At 37.4% G+C, this 16,717-nt stretch overlaps 1 protein-coding gene across 1 annotated transcript in view; it reads left to right on the forward strand.

Moving 5' to 3' along the window:
- LOC138707752 (allatostatin-A receptor-like) overlaps positions 1-16,717 on the forward strand; it is an 882,364-nt gene that overhangs the window by 599,365 nt on the left and 266,282 nt on the right. The window lies entirely within an intron of this gene.

The raw sequence follows: 16,717 nt of genomic DNA on the forward strand, positions 1-16,717 counted from the left end.
ACCGAGAACGGAAACGACGAGAACGAGAACGGAAATATTGTTAAAATAAATGCATTTAAAATGAGCATTCACAATTAACCATTTAAATACATTTATTTTAACATTATTTCCGTTCTCGTTGTCGTTTCCATTCCCGGTTTATTGTGAACGAGCCTTAGATCTCATTTTCTACATCTGTGTACATATCATGGGAAACACAAAGGAACATACCACACGAAGCTCTGCGTTACAAGAAGTGTTCAAAATGTTCTCCATTAGGACGGAAACATGCATCAACCCGCCGTCGAATTGCATCCCAGAGACGCTGATGTATCCCTGGAGACTGTCGTATTGTTTCGCAGCCTTTCACAATACGGGCGCGGAGACTCTCTACATCTTTCACAGGGGTTTCAATCTCTCTCTGTCTATCTATCACGGAAACTTTCATTTAGCAACTGACGTAGTCAAGCAATGAAGTGAGTCGCACGACCTTTGTACGTACAGCTGCAAATCAACACTGGTGGTGAACCTAAGAATTAGATTACGACCCCACTACCACTAATCAGACGTAAATACTACTGGGTGTTCATTTCAAAGTGTGTCATGACGTCACTGTTGTGAGTCAGCGATTTGAAGCGAGTTTCAGCTTTTATGTCAGAGAAGTTGCCTATTATATAAGGCGTTCAATCTGATCTTGAGAACGTATACGGTATAACTTGAACGTCGTAGCAACAGATGGCGGTCTGTACGGTCTGTGTGCTACCATAACCTCTTTCGAACTGTATTTTGCGCGGGCAAATCGTACGCAGGGTATTTGTTATCATCGGTTGCGTACGGCAACATTCCACAACACAAATCAAATGCTTCGTGTCCATGTTGACCGTCGAAGTTAATGTCAACAAATACGTAAGTAATCGTCTTAACCCTCTCCCCATAAAGAAAAAACTCACCTCAGTACTTGTTTCCAAACAGTTCACATCCTTGCCACTACCGACGTTACCGTAAGTATCGGTAAGTACTCTTCAGAATGAACACCGTACTTGCCAGGCAACTTATCTGGCACATAGGTAATACTCCTCTGCGGAAGTGTAGGATTTCCCTCAACCCAATACGAGCAAATACTGGGTAACTTTCGGTGCTCGACCCCGGACTCATTTCATTCAGATGCTAAATAACCTGAGATGTTGATACAGCGTCGTAAAATAACCCAATTAAAAAAATAAAAAAGTGTAGGAAAATTGAATTCTCTAGGCTCATCGGCTAGCCACATGACGGCATACAGCGAGCCATGACACACTTTGAACTGAACAAGTTTGCCGGCCCGGTTGGCTCAAGCGGTAGGGGCACGGCATCGCTTGGTCCGAAGGGTTGTGGGTTCGAGTCCCGCCACGGGCATGGGTGTTGTGTTTGTATTAGTGTAAGTAAAACAAAGGAAACAAACGAAAACAAACAGAAAACAAAATAGATAACTTTCGTAAACGGCCTCTGGTCGGTCTAAATTTAAATAAAAAAAAGAAAAAAACACGCAGTACCACAGTCAGATTACAAGCTGTTTGTAAACAAGCTCTTATTTACAAGCTCTTGTTTGTAAACTGTGGAGAACTAGTTGTAGAAAGTGAGCTCTAACACGAAAATTAAGCGTTTCCGGACACATATTTACACAACATATTTTCATTCTATATATGTGAGAAATATTTCACTGAAGTTTTGACAGAACTTCTTCTTACACCCTGTAGGCCTATTATTATTTTAGATGAATCCATTGGGTCAAAAGCAAGAGCAATTCGGCTGGCTAGTTACTGTCTCGTCGCTACGGTCGGCTTGCAGCTTCTCTTAATTAATGTACAAGTCGTCGAGAAAGTCATTGCCTCAAATAGCACTGGCATTGATGCTCTGTTTACCTCCATTATACGAATATTGCCGGCAGGACTAACTCGTACAACTATACAGTCCGTGTAGCCGTTCTTGAGCTCTGTTCAGCACTGTTGCTTTTAAAATACTATCTCCTGCTCCTTGAATTTCTTCCTCTCTACAGCTTTCTATGGACTTTCCACACTGAGAAGCTGACACAAGCTGTCGTTACTTTTCTGGGGAAAATATTAAAAGTAGAGAGGCGATCTTCTAATTTTACTCCTAACAGCGCTTCTCCTTAAGGTCTGTTCTAGAGATTAACAACGATCGAGAAAGCAAAACTAACAGCGCCCCCGAAGTCGAAAACACGCACGACAATGTTGTATACGTCGAGTCGTTGACGTAAAGACTGCTTGTGAGTGTTTCTAGACGTCGAGATTGATCACTCCCCGAAGTCCCGAACGTCAAGCAGCCTTGAATCGCCACAGTTGTTTATACCTGAATGAACTTTAATCTACTTTAGCAACTGTTATATATGTATAAACAATCAAGTAGCCTATTTGAAACATCTCTACTTTCAGTGTATAACAATCCGTTCCCCAGTCTTTATTTAACTCTAGGCCCTTATTAAAAGACTAGGAATTTTCTTTCCTTATGTCTGAGATCAAGTGTGCAATCTCAAGTAAAAAGATATTAAAGTTATATTTTATGTTTCTTAGAACTGCAAATTTATTTGAGATTTTTTTTTTATTTATTTGTATAACCATAGGTAATATCATAATTGTAATAGAACCAGAACATTTTGATAACTAAGATACTGTTCTGTTTTGCCTTCTTGTCTCATTTAAACATTCATAATGTTATTTGTTTGAATGATGCATATTATTCAAAGCTACGAAAGCTTTCCACGCCGACCAAATACTATTTCGAGAATGATGAACGAGAAGTGCACGAGAATGACGAGACGAGACTCGAAAGTCAAATGCAACGGACACAGCTAGCGAGAGCGGCAGTTAGTTTTGTTCATCTGTAATCTGTTCATATTATCTTGCATAGATCGTTTCCGGCACGTAGCGTTTCATGTACAACAAATATTATTTAGTGCGTCGTTTATGATAATATTCATACTTAGCGTAGCGTATTCGGTCATGCACGATTCGACACGATCCGCCACCGTACGGGATTCTTGGCGAAAATATTTGCCTGATACGCTAGTACAGGAACGAGACCGAACGTTTAAATACGTTCAGTATGAATGGTCCTCCGTTAAGTTCAGACACGTCTAAGCGCATTGCCACTATGGGTAGCGAAAAGATGATGGGTTTAGAAAGGAAGTGGTCCATTAATTCTATGTAGGCCAATACAGTCCAATGTTCTCCTTCTGTTTTTTAATACTTTATAGACTGAAAAGTGTTTAATTTTTCGTTGTTCTTTATCCTGAAAACTCTTCTCTTCTTCTAATAGAATTAAATAATTATAAACGAATCTTCACTAGTTAGACGTAACATTTTTTTTTTATAATTCAGTATACTGCCGGTAATTTTTTAATGACTATTACACTTTTACTACGTCACACTACATTTGACCAATAAAACGGTACGAAAGGACATCTTTCAAACAATCATGGCTGCTTATCGCACAATTTTATCGCGTCCCTAGCATTTGTTTAATTTTATCACCTCCCTAGCATTTGCTTATTTTTATCACTACCCTACCATTTGTTTCTTTGTTTGCCAAAATTTCAAACTGCACTGGTCTCGACGTCAAAAAACAGAAAATTACAAACCACTCCAGTCGATGCACAGCACTTTCAAATATGTCTCGCATTGGCATTCAAGAACAAGAATAAATTAATATAGATCACTGGTCATAGCTATGCATCTTCCCTGAAACCCTATTTACAAATAAATGAAGAGCACCATTCGGAAATCCTGAATAAGTTGAGGGATACACCATGTACATCAACGAGTTCACTTCTTTTACGCACACGTCCAATATAACTTCAACTGAACCACCAACCACTAAAACATTCAAATTTGAAAATTATACTTTTAATAATTATTTCTTTTAAAATTATTCATGTTTATTTTTTATTTCATCATCGTTAATTAAAACGTTTCTTGTTTATTTCATCATCCCTAATTAAAATTTTTCTAACACTCGTTTATATTATTTAGGTTATGTTTGTTATAGCTTCTGCTATATGATATTATGGATAGTCACGTATCAGAGATTGTTTAATACTAAGATTTATTGAAAACCTCTGTCAAGTGACGTTGATTACTGGGATCCGGGTGATTGAAGTGGAATGCAAATGTTTTAATAAAAATGAAACTGAATCAACAAAGCCTTCTTAACTAGTAACCGTCCACAGAATTCAATGAAGATTCCATAGTTGGCACAACTGATAACAAGAAAGCAGATGACCATAACACACTACTGCCATCTATCGTAATGTTGAGACGGTACAATAATACATTTGAGGACAGTTGTATTTTCGTAAGTCAATTAATTTTTGTTTGTATTGTAGTACTTTGTTACTTCTTTCTTTATATACTTTCTTCTAATCGTGTAATAGTCAATTAAATCCCACTCGAGTTTTGAATTTCTCTAGATAAATCAAAACATCTAGTGAGATTACTGTTGATAATATAAAAATTCGCACAAATGACGTTCATAAAACGCTACGTGCCAAGAAAAGATTAATGCATAATAATATGAACAGATCTTTATTCTTGGGCGGACAGTGCAATCGAAATTCTTGACATGTAACTCATTGGCAGGGTTATTTAGTAGCAGCTGAATACTTTATTTTTTGTTCATTAATCTGCAATTTAAAACTCAGTATTATTTACGCGGTTATTTAGCGGCTAATGGAAAATTGTATTAGGCGAGTTGAAGCCGATGTTTCTCCGTGGGATTACCAGATATTAACATTATAGTTGTGGAGAAACTCGAGAAACATCAAGCAAAATTAAAATATATTTCTGAACGTAACCTTTAAGGGGACTTTTGCGTGAAAGTATGAAAAAAAAGTAATTAAAAATGTTCTAATGTACTGTTGATGCACAAAAACTTCCATCCATAATTTGACGAAATTTTTACAGTGATATAATAGATAATTTAGGAACATTTTAAGGTGCGGTATATAATTTCTAAGCTTACAAGCAAACATTTTGTTGGGAACAGATAAGAAGATTAATTTTTTTCTTTCACCACGTTAACAATGTCAAAAGTAGTGTTTATACACATTTTGGCCACTCGACCGCAATTACGAGGGCCGCAAAATATATGTTTCCCCAGGGGCCATTAACAGAAAGAAAACACAATTTCATTGGAAAAAATTATTGGAACAGGCGCAGCAATTGTTGAGCTATTTTCCACATATTCCTCACCGGATTTGAGAGATTTGCCATGTCATGGGATCGACAGAGAGGTGCAGGAGGCTGTCAAACGCTGGTTCCGATCCCAGGTGGCCGACTTTTACGACACAAGGTTATAAAAATTGATCCCACTGTGTGACAAATGTCTCAATTCCAGTGGGGGATATGTTGACAAATAGCGCAACAATTGCTGTATCTGTTTCAATAAATCTTTCCATGCAATTATATTATTTCTGTAAACGACCCCAGGGAAAATCACTTTCTGGACGGCGCGTAATTGCGGTCGAGTGGCCAAAATTTGTATAAGCACTTCTTTTGACATTATTAACACGGTGGAAGAAAAAAAATTAACTTTATCTGCCCCCATCAGAATGTTTTAGCCTACAGATGTTCCTTCACTGAGTACTACCTCATATCACATGTAACAGATTGATCATCCTTATGGGCTTTGAAGACAACTTTTATCAGTTTCACTATGCTGTCACCTAGCGAATGCACATGAAGTCACGTTATAACTCTAATTTGAATTGCATGGAGCAACTGTAATTCAATCTAACGGTCGTTCCCAATTGATAGTGGCGACCCTGGTGGTTTTTCGCTTCAACATTTGACCGTTTTTAACATGGCGATGGCAAATCTGTTATATATGTGATCAGGGCTACTACATACTACATGAGAGAAATCTTAAAGTTCCTGTTAGTGTATATATCTCAAAATCCAACCATTTTAAGAAGCTGAAATTCTGAGTAGTCTTTTAAAATTGAAGTACGTTAAAAGCAGACAAGTAGACTATTATTATGATACTAAAGCTACCGGCATAGCTCAAGCGGTAGGCCGTTTGCCTGCTGATCCGGAGTTGCACTCGGGCGTGGATTCGATTCCCGCTTGCGCTGATTATAGTTTGATTTTTCCGAGGTTTTCACAACCGCAACGCGAATGTCAGGTAATCTATGGCGAATTCTCGGCCTCAAATTTAAGATGTATATACAATATACATACATAACCGATTAAAAAGTGTTTTCTTTCTTATAGGTCCGGTGAATAGGCCTATATAACTTAGTGAATAAAGAAAAAACTAGCGCTCCTAAAACTTTTGCATCACCACTTAAAATATTCCTAAATGACCCATTATATCGCTGTAAAATTAGCACAAAATTATAGCTGAAACTTTTTCTACAACTGCTGTTCAAATGTTAGTGTATTTATAATGATCTTTTCATATGTCCAACACCAAGTGCCCTTTAAGCAAGAAGCTCTATTGTTGTAAGTAGACCGACGTATCTGAATATTTTAAATGTCTGTACGTACCTTCTTTATGATTCCTGTACAGTACGATTATTTAGTCCTGACAGTCGCCGACAATGTGTGCCTGGGCCAGGTTAGTCCATTACGAAACGCCAAGAAGTGTTCGGGTTAGTCAATCGCTTGCATTCAGAACGATCGGATGTAACGCGTGCGGTGTGTTTTCAATACAGTTAAGCTGTACTGCATTTATTTACTTACCGCTCGCCCTTATCTCTGCTCCGGAGCTCTCTCCACTAGTCCTATTACTTACCTTCTTTCGCGTCGCTGAGCTGTCAGGACTAAATAATAATCAAATGATTGTTTACTTCATATGTCAACATGCCTAGGAAGCGGCACCAATTCGGGACTCGTGATTTTTCAGGAGAACAAAAAAAATTACCTGGCTGAAAAAAATCTATTTTGGATCTTAACGTCATCTCTTTAATCGAAATTTGTATACGTGACTTCGCGGTCATCGATGTGGAAACAATCTACAATACACCGAAAATGATTTTATAAAAACCTGCACTTAACTTCAAAACCATTTTCGTAGAAAAGAACAATTTCATATCATTAATTTGAAATCCTTATGAAATGTTAAACTTTTTAGTTACAACAAACATTTTTTTTAATATTCGGACTTCAATTCTGAAGTTACAATCAAATACAGATAAATTGATTTTTTTTTACTAATTAAGAGCCATTTTCTCAGGCCGGATCCCATATCGTAGGGTTAGAGCACAGATATTGTACGTTCATTTCTGGTTAAAACTGAGATATGGTGATACTGATAACATGAGGCTAAATATTAGTGCCGGAAAAATACTGTATTACATTGTATGGAACATTACTGAGACAACAATTCCATTTACTTCATTATTTCTATAAGACATATGCAACAGGAAACACTTGTTTCAAGTTTTCCTGAAAGTTAGAAAAAGTAGACATACAATATTTCTACTCTAAGCCATCGGTATACAGAATGACCGTAAGTAATGTCATTAACTTTATGAGGTTATTCTTTGAGATATTAAAAAAATTATGTACAATTGAAGGGTTCAGAGCTATAGTGGTCCAAGCGCCATTTATTAAAAACGGAGAAAGCAAGGTTTAAAATTAAGTGAATATCATAGTTTGATGAAGATTGACATATCATTTAGTTTTAATGTGTATACTTTATATTACTTACTATATATTTCCATTGCATTATGGTAATAACTTCATTTTAATCCTTGTTTTCTACGGTTTTAGTAAATAGCGCTTGGCCCACTATGGTTCTGAACTCCTCAATTTTGCTCGATTTTGCTTCCTTTTCGACATATCTTTTTATATTAAACGTTTCATAGTTTGTTTTTGGAAAGCCATTAATTTAATGCGTAATATGCTCAGTCAATTCAAGAAAGCAGTATATTATGTTAACAAGTCATTGAAATAATTTTAGTTTTGTCCTCTAATGTGCAAAAATTTGATCCGAACAATTATAACATTGTAAAATTTGAGCTATTCGGGAACTCTAACCGACACCGATCCAATTTTTCCCTCTATATCCACAGACCTCAAAGTGGGCTGACAACCGTCAAGCAACCAATTTCGAGTGCACACTAACTCCGTGTGACTTAAATTGTGGTTTTCTGTTAACGAACAGTGACGTGTATTATGCAAATCAAGATTTTCAGGTATAACTCCCTGTAAAGTTGATTTGAATAATTTCGAGGGAAAAATTGTTCCGGAGCCGGGTATCGAACCCGGGACCTTTGGTTTAACGTACCAACGCTCTACCACTGAGCTACTCGGGAACTCTAACCGACACCGATCCAATTTTTCCCTCTATATCCACAGACCTCAAAGTGGGCTGACAACCGTCAAGCAACCAACTTCGAGTGCACACTAACTCCGTGTGACTTAAATTGTGGTTTTCTGTTAACGAACAGTGACGTGTATTATGCAAATCAAGATTTTCAGGTATAACTCCCTATAAAGTTGATTTGAATAATTTCGAGGGAAACTTTACAGGGAGTTATACCTGAAAATCTTGATTTGCATAATACACGTCACTGTTCGTTAACAGAAAACCACAATTTAAGTCACACGGAGTTAGTGTGCACTCGAAGTTGGTTGCTTGACGGTTGTCAGCCCACTTTGAGGTCTGTGGATATAGAGGGAAAAATTGGATCGGTGTCGGTTAGAGTTCCCGAGTAGCTCAGTGGTAGAGCGTTGGTACGTTAAACCAAAGGTCCCGGGTTCGATACCCGGCTCCGGAACAATTTTTCCCTCGAAATTATTCAAATCAACTTTACAGGGAGTTATACCTGAAAATCTTGATTTGCATTGTAAAATTTATTTACAGAACGAAAAGTTATATTTTTTCGGATCAAATTTCTGTATATTTGAAGCATAAAACTAAAATTCTTTCAATCATGCATTATAATACTCTGCTCTCTCAAATTGACTGAGCGTGTTAGGAATTAAATCAAATGCTTTCCCGAAAGAAGCTATGAAATATTTCGTACAACATTTTTTATCTCGAAAAGGAAGCAAAAACGAGCAGAATTGTTTTTAACTTTTTGTTTGAAATACCTCAAAGAATAACTCCCTGAAATTAATGGCATTATTACTGTTCATCCTGTAGATCAGACGTCTCCAAAAGCGTACTCGCGAGTAAGCCCCTGAACGGACCCGAAGCCAGAACGTAATGAGCGCGCTCCGCCTCACCCATCTCCACCTGTACTGTACTCAATGTTTATGCGCAAATGAAGAGCAGTGGTGGACTGCCATTATCATTGTGTTGGTCGGAGTGTTCCACCGTTTCACAATGTCTTCTAATCATGGACGTAGTACATTCAAGGATGAATAAAAAGAGAAATGTTTTGTGTTAGTGGGGAGAATGTGAAATGCTTAATTTGTTCAAAAATTCTTAAGGGTGTGTTAAAATTCATCATGAGACGACACTACTCGACTCTTCACAAAGAATATCATACAATTACAGGCATATTAGACATGTGAAAATAATTTATTTTAGGACTATCTGTACAACTGTTGGTTATACATAATAATCAGTATATTACAATACGTTTACACTCAGTTCCGCATGACAAACATATAGTTTTTCGTTTAATTTTAGGTGAAATGCGTAGGCCCACAAACATCTTGATAAATATAAAACAAGAAAATACAAACACAAATCACACACGTGTCCTCAGTCTTAAACAAAAAAAGCTTCTTGCTAGCTAGCTATGTTCTAGCTTTGAATATTGGAAAATCAATGAAGCCCTTTACAGAACCATCATTTATAAAATCGTGCATACAGGACGTTACTAAATTCTGTGTCCAGAACAAAGTCAAAGTTTAAGAAAATTAAATTGTTTCCAATTACAGTTCAGAGAAGGTAATTCAAGATTGTAAATATAACTGAATCTGAAGTCGAAACCACAATTAACCAGTTTGTAGCTTACTCATTTGCATTGGACGAAAGCACAGATAGGAATGACAAAGCTCACCTAGCCATTTTCATCCCAGGAGTTAATGAACATTTTACTGTGTCTGAATGTCTTCTAGATGTAATTACAAAATACAAATGGAGAAGATCTTTTCCAGGCACTGAAAGGCACCATAGAACAGAAGAGGTTGAATTTGCAATGGCTTGTGTCAATAGCGACAGACGGGGCTCCAGCTTCCTAGTATGTCAAAATAATATACAAACGTATGATATTTCTTATTCTTTTGATGTTATTATTTGTAAACATAAGCAGACTGTTGCCGCGATCCCCCACTGATCGCTTCCATCTGTTCAGGTACGAGTCTCTTCCCCTTCTCTAGCCTTACAGCACACTGTGTTCGGCGGGCAGCATCGAGAGCACGAATGACGATACGCTTTTTGGAGACCTCTGCTGTAGATCCACCAAAGGAGGAAAGACGAACTGTTTACGTATTATCGCTTGTTTCTATAAAGGTACCGTCATGTTTCTCAACGTTTCTTACTGTTAATAGAAAAGAAACAAAATGTTTACGCAAGTTGCATCTTCCCACGAAGGAACGGAAGATCAAAAGAAAAAGAGAACAATCGTAAACATTCACTTCGCGTAAGTTGTTGCTTGCGTTCAGACCACCATTCGCTAGTTTATTGTTTTGCAAATCGTTTCCTGTTTTTTCCTTCTGAAACGACATATATTTTTTGTTGACAAAAGGAATGCTGTTTATATTGGTGGAATTACATCAACAAGTCGATTGCCGTTTGGGGTTCTCTCGACTGAAATGGCAAAATCAAAAACATGTTGTATGGGTTAAATTAGATGCCCTTATCGGTTCAAATGTGACTGAAGTGAATAGAAAAATAAAGAATCCTGTAGCAGAGTTTTACAGAGAAAGACAAAGTACAGTAGTGGCAAAAAAAAACCGGACCGAACCTTGTAGCTGATTTCAGAGCCTTGTTCACTCCAGAGCACGATAGACTGGTAACTAAGACTTTCGTGGTTCGAATCTGCCTGGGAAGGAAACTTTTTTGTTCCTTATTCAAATTTATTCCCAATACTTTTCTATTGCAGGGATATTTTACTACTTAATTAACTTATTATTCCCAGAACATGAATTTTACCAGCAATCGGAAAGTATTCGGAATAAATTTGAATAAGGAACAAAAAGAAATTTCCTTCTCAGGCAGGATTCGAACCACGAAAGTCTTAGTTACCAGTATATCGTGCTCTGGAGTGAACAAGGCTCTGAAACAGCTACAAGGGTCGGTCCGGTTTTTTTGCCACTACTGTACATTGAACTAAAAGACCCGATGCTACTATACGTGTATCAGAAAGAGTTTCAATTCTAAGTCTTGGAAATTACAGGAGACAAATTCAGAGCGCGTTAAAGCATTGCAAAAGGAATTAATGACATACAGATGAGAATGAGTGAGACTCGATCTCACGCAAAATATAAACTACAGTAGAGATTGGTTAATCCTTCTTAGAATAATTCGAATTACTGAGTAATTCGAATAAATGTTCTTTTTTCTTTTCAAATTCATATTTAAATAAATGTATAAAATTTACAATAAATTCGAATTTTCGAAGCTTATATTTTCATAAAAATAAGCCAGGACTTCACTGATTTCAACGAAAATAATGTTCTCTCTTGAATTCTGTAGAAAGTGCAAAATATTTTCGTGGTAATCTCAGTTATTAATCATTCGACGAATTCAAATTCCATTCCTAAACGTCACAATAATCGACACGTAGGGGGACAGAAAATAGTCGTTGCTACTGTTAATAGATTTCCTACCATTATCCAGTGACAGGTAAAGCGTTTGTTTTTCTGAACCGACGCACAAATGCGGACTACTCGAGAGATAGTGAGTGGTTTCTATAGCTCGCACCACGCATAGATGCATAGAGTATTTCCGATTCCCTTCATAATTCCGCCGACACTTTCCACGCCCCCTCTCATTTCATCTATCATCTGCAATAGTAAAAATAATCTCGGGTGCAATCTTTCGAGGAGTACAGGTTTCCTATGTTGATTGAGCCGTTCAGAGCAGAAGTGATGTAAGTCAAAAATGAGTAATGAGTGTTAAAGTAAACATTCTGTAAAATACAGCGCAAAGTAGCAATTAATATTCAATTTATTTAAACTATTAGTAGTCAGTGGATAGCACGAAGGATATATTAATTGCTGCTTTGCGCTGTATTTTACAGAATTTTTACTTTAAACCTCATTAACCAATTTTGACTTACACCACTTCTGCTGTGAACGGCTCATATAAGAAGAACTTGGGTCTCTGGGCCCCTGGGGTTTATCAAGCTACTCGTATCGCGGATGGGAACTGGTTCTATCAGGGCTGAGGCAAAGTGGCCACCTGTCAGCGTCGGCTAATCAGAAAGGAATTGGGACTTAGGGCTCCTGCAGCTTATCAGCAGTTTCGTCCTCGAAATGGTATCTGGTTTTATCAGGAGCTGAAGCAGAATAGCCCACTTGTCAGCATTAGATTTACGAATGCCCCTTAGGCCACCTACCGTAGGTACTTGGATGATCATCGTATATTGGGCAAGCAAGAGTATTCAAAGACAATTCTTCTCACGTTCTTCGGTGGCTTACACATTGTTTTGGTTTGTCTTATTTGCTTCCGCAAGTAGTAGGGGACTGATTTTTTTATGTGACTGAGATTAAGCCAACATGCCCAAAAATTGAACATTTTATCAATTCCCCTAGTTTGCAAGGACTGACGACGTCTAAAATATTATGTTCATGAAACCTTGACTTCTTAGGCACAGCATTCTATTCTGAAGATGATCTTATAGATTATCCTTTCCTATACAGTAGAACTCCGATTATCCGTCACCCTATTAACCGATTGTCGGATTATCCGACTGTCTTTCTCTCGCTTTTTTTTTTTTTTTTTGCTACAGAAATATATAAAGCTCTGTACCTTATATTAGCACGTTATTTTTTCGGGAGAGGATTATTACAAGACTTGGCCCTTACACATTATGGTCTACTGTTCAAGTTGTCGTATTGTATAACTTCTATATAAAATTTCTTCCACGAGTATCAAAAGAAATCATGTTGTAGGGTACTAAGTATCAAAAGTGCAAATAGAGTGGTTTGGGGAACGAGAAACTGTGTCTCATCTCAGAATACGAAATTGAAATCACAACTGTTTGCAATTTCACAAAAATCAAGGTAAAGCGTATAAAGTACGTAAATCTACAACATGAGATGTCCACTCTTCCTGTCTTTCAACAGACAGCCATTACAAAGAGTTTCCTTGCAACTAACAATCCGTTGTTAACAACCAGACATATCAGTGAACTTCTGATCCACTACCTAGAGTATTCAATACAAGACCATAGAGGAGCTTACAAGTTTGTAAACATTGTTCACTAAATTTACGAAAATCTTTTATGTATGGATTATCCGATTTTTTCGATTAACCGTTCAGCCCACCCCCTTCATTACCACGGCTAATAGAGTTTCTACTGTATTCTTTCATTGCTTCTTTCATATCTTCCACATTGTCCTGTCTTTCATAAAGAAAAGAAAGTCTTGGCATCAGTAACAACAATGAAATGGCACATTCCATTCAGAAGTCGTTTGGTAATTTGTCTCCCAATATTTTCTCTTAAAACATATGCATAAAATCATAAAAATGAATTATTTATTGAAATGTTTCTGTCTGGAATTAGGAACATTTATGTGTCTAGAAATAGGAACATTGCACTAATTATCCAAAATTCCCGAGAAAAAGTATCCTGAGCGTTAAAAAAGAAATTGACGCCATCTCACAATAGTCAAAGCCCTATTCTTCGGATTGAAAACATAATAAACCCTTTGCGAATTAAGTTTCTCTTATTTACAGAGAATCATTTACCGCTCAATATTACAACAGGACGAAATATAAAGATATGCTAATAACCTTTGCTTAGTTTCCGCTACCTGGAGCTCGGATTTCACATACGAAGGAACGGAATGTCACTGCTTTCTATGGATTAGCTAAATGAATGCGTAAAAGATTCTCTATAAGCACAGAATAACAAAACGTTAGGTGTGTCCGGAAATAGGAGCTGTCCGGTAATTCGCCCCCCCCTAAAAGGGGTGGCTCTACAGTAAGAACTGCAGAGCTGCAGAACCGCCATTTAAATGGAGATGAAAGAATTAAAAAAAATAAAACGTGCTTTTATGTAATCTAGTTCTTTATTTCATTTATTTTTTCAATTCATTCTCCTTCGATTCGAGATTTTACTGTCTGTAGGAGCCTTGAACTGCTCGAGAATTTTAGCTGTAGACTAGTGTACTTTTCGGATCTGTGATCAGCAGTTCCTGAAGCTCAACGTGGGGCAGTCGGCAGCAGAAAACTGGTTTTCTTCACCGTCCCATAAGACTGCATTAGAGCTGCAACCGAAGCAGCTCTCTCCGAATATACAAAAGAACCGCCAACACCTCATCTCTTTATGGCCTGCATTAGAACACATAGGCTTCTGGACCACTGTATATCATTACAGTTCGTGTGTTATAGTACTGTGGGTGGTGTGATGCGATTAGTCAGTGTGTCTAATTTTAATTTTAATTTTAATTTTAATTACATTTAAAATTAATGAAATGAAAACCTAATCGACCAACCCTTTTCGAAATTAAAATAGAAATTGCATGTTAACTTAAGAAATTAGGACGTCCTACACAGAATTTAAATACTGAAATTTCTGGAAAAAGTCGAGGAAATCATGTAGCCTACTAGTCATTTTAATACCGAAATGTGTAATGGAAACGATTGATTTTTTGCTGCGCTCATGAAAACGCTTTCTCCCCCACCCGTGTATTCCGTTTAGAGGAGAAAATGCATGGACAAACACCAGAATGAAGGATTTAGTTAATTTGACTTTAAAAAAACTAGAAAAGCATGTGGGGCACATCTCCACTACGTGACTAGTTGTACCAGGTGGGATAGGTGTAGCGCACGGATGGCTGGAGTACATTTTCGGGTGCACAGTCAACTTCGAGAAGGGGCTGTAATTACACGCGTTATCCGATTTAGATGCAATAAACAGCATGCACTTGCTAAATACACTATTTTTCATGCAGAACTGCCAACCTTTGTAACCGCGGGCCGCTACTGCCCCCTACCCTAAGTAAATCGAATCTCACATCCCGAGCCCAGCATGGATGACTCAGCAACAGCGGGCGAAAGTGTACACTTCATTTGAAGTCAAAATTAATTTATTTTACGTTTGAGTATTCTGTTGTTACTTAACAGCTCATTCAACAAGGTTGCGTGATATTCAGATCCAGTAATTTTCTTAATCGAAAAATCAACTCCCCTCTCCCAACATTTTTTTTCGCAACAAATCAGTCAATTTATATTCAAATAACGATACCATAATAATTCTCTCAAAAGCAATTAAGTCGACCAAGTGGAATAGAACAAAGTACTTGCTCCAAGGTAAATTTGTTTTTATTTTTAGCGTGTAACATGCAAAATGCATTCAAAATTACTCAATATCTCCTCTTAAAAGCAGAATAACATTTCTATATCATTGTAATTGACCTTAATTATGGACCGCAGGGATAAACTAGTGGGGCGAGAAATGTGAAGAAATTTCATAAAGTGAGAGCCGGGTTATGAAAGCGCTTGGACATCAGTGCATCTGAGTGGTGGGATAACTTTCTGTTCGCCCTTCTCTCACACGAATCTGTTCAACTGCAGTTTCTCAACTGGGGCACTTCTTGCTCTGTCAGGCACACCCATCAGTGATATATAGGAATCTGGTCTCAAGGAAAACAAGTGAGAAGCTACAGTATATACGCAAACACAAGATCATGTGGGCATATTAGTAAATATATGATACGAAAGGAAACAACACAAATAATTAGAACTTAAATTGACCAAATTCTGAAGACTGAGGTTGATGGATTGGTACCCGTAAATATAACGAGAGGTTCAAACTGGAGGAACCCGAATTCAAGTCAAGCAGAAGCGCATTTATGTATCTCGAAGGTAGTAATTTATGGTACGAACCAATGGAGCATTCAGTTTAGTATAAAATCCAATATCACGTCTTTTCAGGCTGTGAAAGTTGGCCAAATTGTACGAACAGTGAAGGCATCACCTCCTCATATAAGAAATAAAATTACATTCAACTTGCTTACACACTTTGAACACTTGTACCACTAATGATTTGTTAAATAAATAAATTTTTAACATTCTGTTTTAGTTGGTTATTTAACGACGCTGCATCAACTACTAGGTTATTTAACGTCATCGGTGGGATTGGTGATAGCGAGACGGTATATTTGGCGAGATGAGAGCGAGAATTTATATATTATCTGTTATTCGCCTTACGGTTGGGGAAAACCTCGGAAAAAAACCCAACCAGCTAATCAGCCCAAGCACGAATCGAGCCCGCCCCCGAGCGAAACTGCGGATTGGCAGGCAAGCACCTTATATTCGATCCGGTGCTGTAGATTGAACTTCGGCGTAGCTCAGTTGTTAGAGCGCTTGGTACGTAGAACCGCACGGATATTTTGATATGTTGAAATTATAGGTTATGTTTACTGTACCAATAGTTCAATATTCGAATTTATACATTATAATTAAGCATAAAGTTAGTGTGATAACTTGTAAATGCAATTTGTCTCTATTCCAGTTGTATTTATTCGTTTCTTACGGTACTCCAATCTGAAGTCTGATTATTGTATTGCGTTAGTAGGCTAAACTAACGCAGATGTAGTTCCTTTGTACT

This window comes from Periplaneta americana, chromosome 10 (genome assembly GCF_040183065.1).
Source record: "Periplaneta americana isolate PAMFEO1 chromosome 10, P.americana_PAMFEO1_priV1, whole genome shotgun sequence".
NCBI lineage: Eukaryota > Metazoa > Arthropoda > Insecta > Blattodea > Blattidae > Periplaneta > Periplaneta americana.